Raw genomic sequence first — 6,329 nt, forward strand, 5'->3', positions numbered from 1 at the left:
GACACAAGGCTGCGGGTGCTGGGCCAGGGTCCTCCTCACCACCCTGCTCAGCTTTGATCCCACACCTTGGCTCCTCCTCCAGGCGGGGCCCTGTCAAGGGCAGGCTCGAGGGTGGGTCCTGGCGGTGCCAGGGCAGCGGCTCAGCCCCAGGTCCTCTCCCTGAGGCCCCTTGCTCTTCAGCAATGACACAGCTGTGTAGGAACCTCCATCTCTGAGGACGGACACGAAGCACAGAGGGGGATGCTGAGGGAGGATGGGGGGGCACTGGAGGAGGAGGGTTCGACCCGGGGGTGGAAGGGCCGAGGGAAGGGAGGATGGGCAGGAGCGCCCTTGGGTGCATGGTGTCAGGGGCCCAGAAGGGAGCCAGGTTGGCTGACGGCTCAGGAAAGAGAGAGGCAGATCCTTCCAGGAGCAAGGTATTCCTCTCCTGGCACCCATGGCCCTCGGGTTCTAGATTCCTAGAGCCCTACCCCTGCGACCCTCGGCAAGGCTGTGGCTCCTGGGAACAGGGCTCTGTCTCACCACAGGGCCTCTGGCTCCTCTTCAGCAGAAAAGGGAATGGGGGGCGGGCTGTCAGAGCCCAGCCACAGCGTGTGACCAAAGATGTCAGCCTCCAGCCCGCCAAGACTTCATGTGGACAAGGGTTGGGCTGGGCCATCACTCCTGGCCATGCCTTGTATCTGTGCCTGCGGATGACCTGCAGCTCGAGTGGTGGGGGGGGGGACACATGCAAAGGGCTCAGGGCCTGGGGAGCCTGGTCGCAGTCCCCCAGAGCCCGAGGGCGGCCAGAGCAGTCATCTCAACAGGGAGTGATGCTACGGCCAGTGGGACCCAGGCCTGGGGTGCTGGAGCAGCCCCCGGGGAGCGTCAGGCGGGGGAAGGTCACATCACTGTCACACTCTGGGTGCTATGGGCCCGGGGGAGTACCCCTGAAGACTGGGGACCGAAGTTCTTCAGAGGCCTGGGGCAGGGGCCTGGCCTAGCCAGCAGACACTGCCCTCCGCACAGGGGAGGTTGACCTCGGGCCGGCAGAATTTGCGGCTCCTGAACCATGCCGCTGTTACCGAGCTGAGACTGCCCCCTTGTGGATAGCTCGGGGAGCCGCCTGGCCTGGCCCACAAGGACAGTTCAGATTCCTGCAGCCCCTCCTGGAGACGCTGGTCCCACCCTGAGATGCACACAGAAGCAGAAGAGGGGACTTGAGCCCCGTCCTGTCCCCACCCTGCGAAGGGGAGCTCTGGAAACCACACTCAGGGTCGAAGGCAAGACCAGGCTGGGCTGGGGCCAAAATGTCCCAAAAGCCCCTTCCTGGGATAGAGCACCAAGACCCTGGAGCAGGTGCTGGGCAGTGGCCTTGAGAGACCTTGGGCAAACAACTGTCTTCCTGGGCCTCAGTTTCCCTATCCAGAAAACTGGAATAGTGATGGACCACAGTCCAGTGTGGTGGGCCCTGGCCAGGTGTGGGTGTCTGACCCAGGACAGGATGTGCAGTGAGTGAAAAACACACTCTGACCTTGAAGACCAGTACAAAAACCCAGAATATAAAAAAATCTTTTTTTTTTACAAAAATAACAAAAGCCAAAATACAAAATATCTTAGTAATAAAGTGTTGTAGTCAGGGTCTGCAAGAGAATAGATTTAATACAGGACACATAATTTATGGGATTATTTTATAATATTCACCCAAAAAGCCAAATGCAGAGAAGTGCAAGAGATCTATCCATGCACAAGAAACCCAAAGAATCCAACTGAAGGCCTAGAGCCCAAGGCAATGTCCTCCAGTTCAGCCAGAGGCCTAGAGCCCGAAGCAGTGTCTCACGCAAGTTGGTATGGAGGATCTGCACCAGGAAGGCCCAAAGGGCAGTGGTGGAAGTTGGAAAGCCTGTGGCAGCAGGCTGAGGGATCTGCACTGGAGCCAGGAAGTGACACCGTGAAGATCAGAGCTCCCCTGATGAGAACAGCAGCCATTCCTAGCAACAGGGAGGACCTGAGTTCCTCTGATAACAAGAACAGCCAAGTTCACACCAGGAAAACCAGCTGAGGCAAGCTTCTCCAGGAAAATCAACAGCATATAATCTTCCCCTCCAGTTCTCCTTTCATGCCATTGGCAACAATCCTCAGAGGGGTCTTCCACGCCCAGAACCACACTGACTCAGTTCAGCAGGGAGTTCCAAGTTGACCATTAGTTAATCTACCACATAAAGTACTAATTTTTATAGGAATTACAAGTTGAAATGACAATATTTTGGATGCACTGAGTCAAATATATGATTAAATCAATCCTTCTTGCTTTATTCTTTTTCATGTGATTCTCAGAACATTGTAGGCCAGCTGTGGTAGCACACTCTGGTAATCTCAGCACTTGAGAGGCTGAGGCAGGAGGATCACCACAAGTTTGAGATTATATAGTGGGTTCAAGGCCAGCCTGAGATATATAGTGAGATGAACTTACTATTTTGTCTAATTTAAAGGGATTTCAGGGTAAAAGAGTGACTCTGATGTGAAGTAGAAGCTCGAAAAACCTGCATGTTTCCTTCCTTGGAGTCTTTGTCACACCCCACCTGCACCTCGGCTCCCGGAACACGGTTCCCAGGGCCCCAAATCTCGGTCTGTGCCATGTTTTCCTCCCAGAAAAGGTTGATTTCTGTAGAAGTAGCCCAGGTCACCTTGTTGTGAATGGGGACAGTTTTCTGACGGTCCCTGCCCGGGAGGGATGAGTCCTGTACTATCCTTTCCCCACCTGTACTGATTACTGTTGCGACCACAATCTGGGGTGACCGTAGCCCTTTTCTCGCGGGGTGACTGTGAGGGCTAAATGCCCATCAAGTCTCCCTGAGCACAGTTCCCTTGTTGTAGGCAGCCAGGAAACAGGTGGCACCCTTGGAGGAGGGAGGGTCCTCTTAGCAGGGAACAAAGCGTGGGGCTCCGCTGCTTTCAATTTAAATTTCGGTGATGTCATATAGGAGCCTGCTTTGACTCACCAGAATTTCAATAAAAGGCTTTCAGTGAACGATGCTGAGTTAAAGTCTTGAGAATGTGCTTTTTTCCTTCAGCCTGACTGGATGAAGGACACTCAGTGAAGTCAGTTTGCAGCACAGCACCTGTTGTGTGGGTGGTGGAGGCTCATTTGCCCTGAGGGGCGCAGGGTGCCCTGTTACTCTGCAGGTGGGACCCCGGCAGTTCCAGAGCCGGGTTTGGGAGCCTGGACTCCCGCAGCTCCCCACTCCCTTCACTGGAAGGAATCATTTAGACACCGAGAGAAAACTTCTTTTTGTTCGTTTGAACGGGATCTCGCTATGTTAAGTCCAGGCCAGCCTCGAATTCGCTATGTAGCCCAGGCTGGCCTCAAACGCACCGTCTTCCTGCCTCAGCCTCCGGAGTAAGGGAATCACAGGTGCTAGGCACCACACTTGGCAAGAACGCATGTAGCTCAAATGGATTCTGCATTCATTTATCAGGCACATCAATGGAGACACAAAGTTCCTGAAATCTTGGGTCCGGATCAATAATAGTTGCGGAAAAGCTATGCTCATTCATTCACTAATGCACTGAGCACAAAAATCATGCCTTCTCTTTCCAGTTCCTCAGATCAAAAATTTCTTTGCCATGGTCCGATTTGTTTACCTTCCTTCTCGGATTCACCAGCAAGCCTTCTTTCTGCTCGGCACCCATTTGCTGTCTCGCAACAAGGCAGAGAGGACTCCAGCTGAATCGGCCCTCAGATCAGCCCACTTCCTTGCTTCAAGAACCAAAGTGCTCGCCCTCCCCTCAGAGTCCGTCTCCAGGTCTCCAGCTCTGCTCCATCACGAGCACCCACCCCGCCCTCTTCTGCAATCCCCATCCTCACCTGGAATGCTCAGCCTCCACGCCTCTCGCCCAGGTGTTGGTTTACTGAGACTCAGCAGTCATTAGGCTGCAGGGTCTGCAGGCCCCTACCTTCCCGGTGTCTCCCAGCTTGTCAGCAGTGGGGCTCAGGAGTCTCCATGCCAGCCAGAGGAGGAGCTAAAAGGGTGACATGTGTGATCAGGCCAAAGGCCCACTAGAGCCAAAACAAATAAGCTCTAATGATAATCATGGTAAGCATCAGGGGCCAACTACCATCTAGGCTTAGGGTCTTTGGCTTTGTCCTTTTGCTTAGTTTAGGGTCTGAGACAGGATCTTGCTATGTAGTTCAGGCTGGTCTTGAACTCACTGTGTAGCCCAGACTGACCTCAAACTTGCAGCGATCCTCCTGCCTCAGGCTCCCGAAAGTTGGGATTACAGGCATGCACCACCACACCCGAGAGATTTGTGATGTTTTTAACTTTAGATTGTTTTTCTTCCACTCCAACAAAATGGAGAACATACTTTTGTTTGGTTTTTTGGCTGGTTTGTTTCGTTTTGTTGAGGCAGGGTCTTGCTATATAGCCAAGGCTGGCTCAAACTCATGGCAGTCCACCTTTCTCAGCCTCCCAAGTGCTGGGATTACAAGTGTGTGTCACCATGCTCAGCTTGGACATTTTTTTTCCTACCAGGAATTGAACTCAGGACTTCGCACTTGCCAGGCAGGCATGGTGCGCTGAGCTACATCCCCAGCCCTGGACGACATTTTTAAGGAAAAGACTCGTAAAGACTCTCACCCTTGGGTGGAGTTTGGGTGGGGTGGGGCCCCACTGTGATTTAGGAAGACAGAGTCAGTCCTCACATCATGGGAAAGCAGCCGCGATGCCTATCTGGTCTCTTCCATTGCTCTGGAGTCGGGGGACGCAGAGCCAGTGACTCTTTAATGAAGTCGGTGCTGGGGCCCTGCAGAGGGCGAGGTGAGGACCGACCATCCCGGAGGCCTGGCTGCTCCTCGTTCCGGGGGGGATGGGACCCTGCTCCTCTCCCCTCCCCTCTTCCCCTCTCCTCCCTGCCCCTTGCCCAGCCTGCTGCCTCTAGCACAGACCGGTGCCTCCTGTGAATGCCTGTCCTTCGAGGCTGCCCTGCTCCCTTCCAGCAAGGCCTGTACCTGCCAGGCACAGGCGGCCAAAGCGAGGCCGGGCCAGGCCCTGCTCTGCTCCCACACCCCCAGGCAGGAGGAGGCTGCGGGGGGCACTCGCCAGCCCCATTTCAGAGCAGGCCCGTTGCTGCTGACCTTTGTTTTCTTTTGCTTTTCTTCTCTGGTACTGGGGATCGAACCCCGGGCCTTCACACTGAGCTACTGAATCTCCACCCCCTTTCTAGTTTTTGTTTTAAAACAAAGCCACATTAAATTGCCCAGTTGGGCTTGGATTTGTAGTTTTCCTGCCTCAACCTCCCCAGAGTGCTGGGATTAAAGGCGTCCAGCACCATGGAATCACTCATGCCATCTTCTGTAGGGAAGTGGCAAGGCAAAAACAAAACAGGCCAGGCGTGGTGGCGCAGGCCTGTCATCCCCGTACCCTGGAGGCTGAGGCAGGAGGATCCTGAGACAAAAACATACCCCTCAAAACAAGGCCAGCTACATCCCAGAATATTCACTGCCGAGGCTGGTTTCGCCCTTTGCTGTGTTTCCAGGCAGTGACTAAAGCCGCGTGACCCCTGCAGTGGCTCCTGCCTGGCTCCTTCCTAGGTTCTCATCTTAAACAAACAGTCGATATTTTCTGATTGCAAATGCAGCGCGTGTCTATTGAGTTTATTGGAAAATACAAAAGTAATGGGAGAAAAGATGAAGGAAGGGAAGAAAGGAGAGAGAAAAGAAGAAGGGAGGAAGGAGGCCAAGTGTGGCGATGCATACGCGTGGTCCCAGAACTCAGGAAGCTGAGGCAGGAGGATCACAAGTTCCAGGCCACCCTGGGCGATTAAAAAAAACCCATTTGGAAAAAAATTGTGGAAGAAAAAGGAAGAATTGAGGAAGGGAAAGAAGGAAGGGAGAAGAGCCTGGAGATTACTGTGTGGTAATGAAATAAAATGATAAGCACAAGAGGAACAGAAAAGACCCAATAGACGGCAGGATTGTAGGTGCCCCCCCAACACAAACAATATGAAAGCCTAACATGAATTAGCTAAAAGCCAGTCAGTTGGGGACAGGAGACAGCTCGGTGGCAGAGCACATGCGAATATGCTTGAGGCCCTAAGTTCAGGCTCCTGTAACCCCACAAAAGTTGGCCTGTAGAACAGGAGTCCCCTCTGCCCTGGATTTTCATCTTAACCGCCCCCCCCCCCACACACACAGGAGCACCCTGTTAGAGATTTCCAGGAAGGCTCAAAGAACCCCTGTTGGTTTGGAAACTCTGAGTCGGCTCCAGGCTTCATGCTGGACAGGGACCGACTCCTAAGGCGCAGCAGAGGCGCTGTCCCCAGGCCCTGCTCATTGGCCAGGCTGGACG

The sequence above is a fragment of the Heterocephalus glaber genome, unplaced genomic scaffold (assembly GCF_053883595.1).
Source record: "Heterocephalus glaber isolate CG9 unplaced genomic scaffold, H.glaber_assembly_v1.0 deba00001610, whole genome shotgun sequence".
NCBI lineage: Eukaryota > Metazoa > Chordata > Mammalia > Rodentia > Bathyergidae > Heterocephalus > Heterocephalus glaber.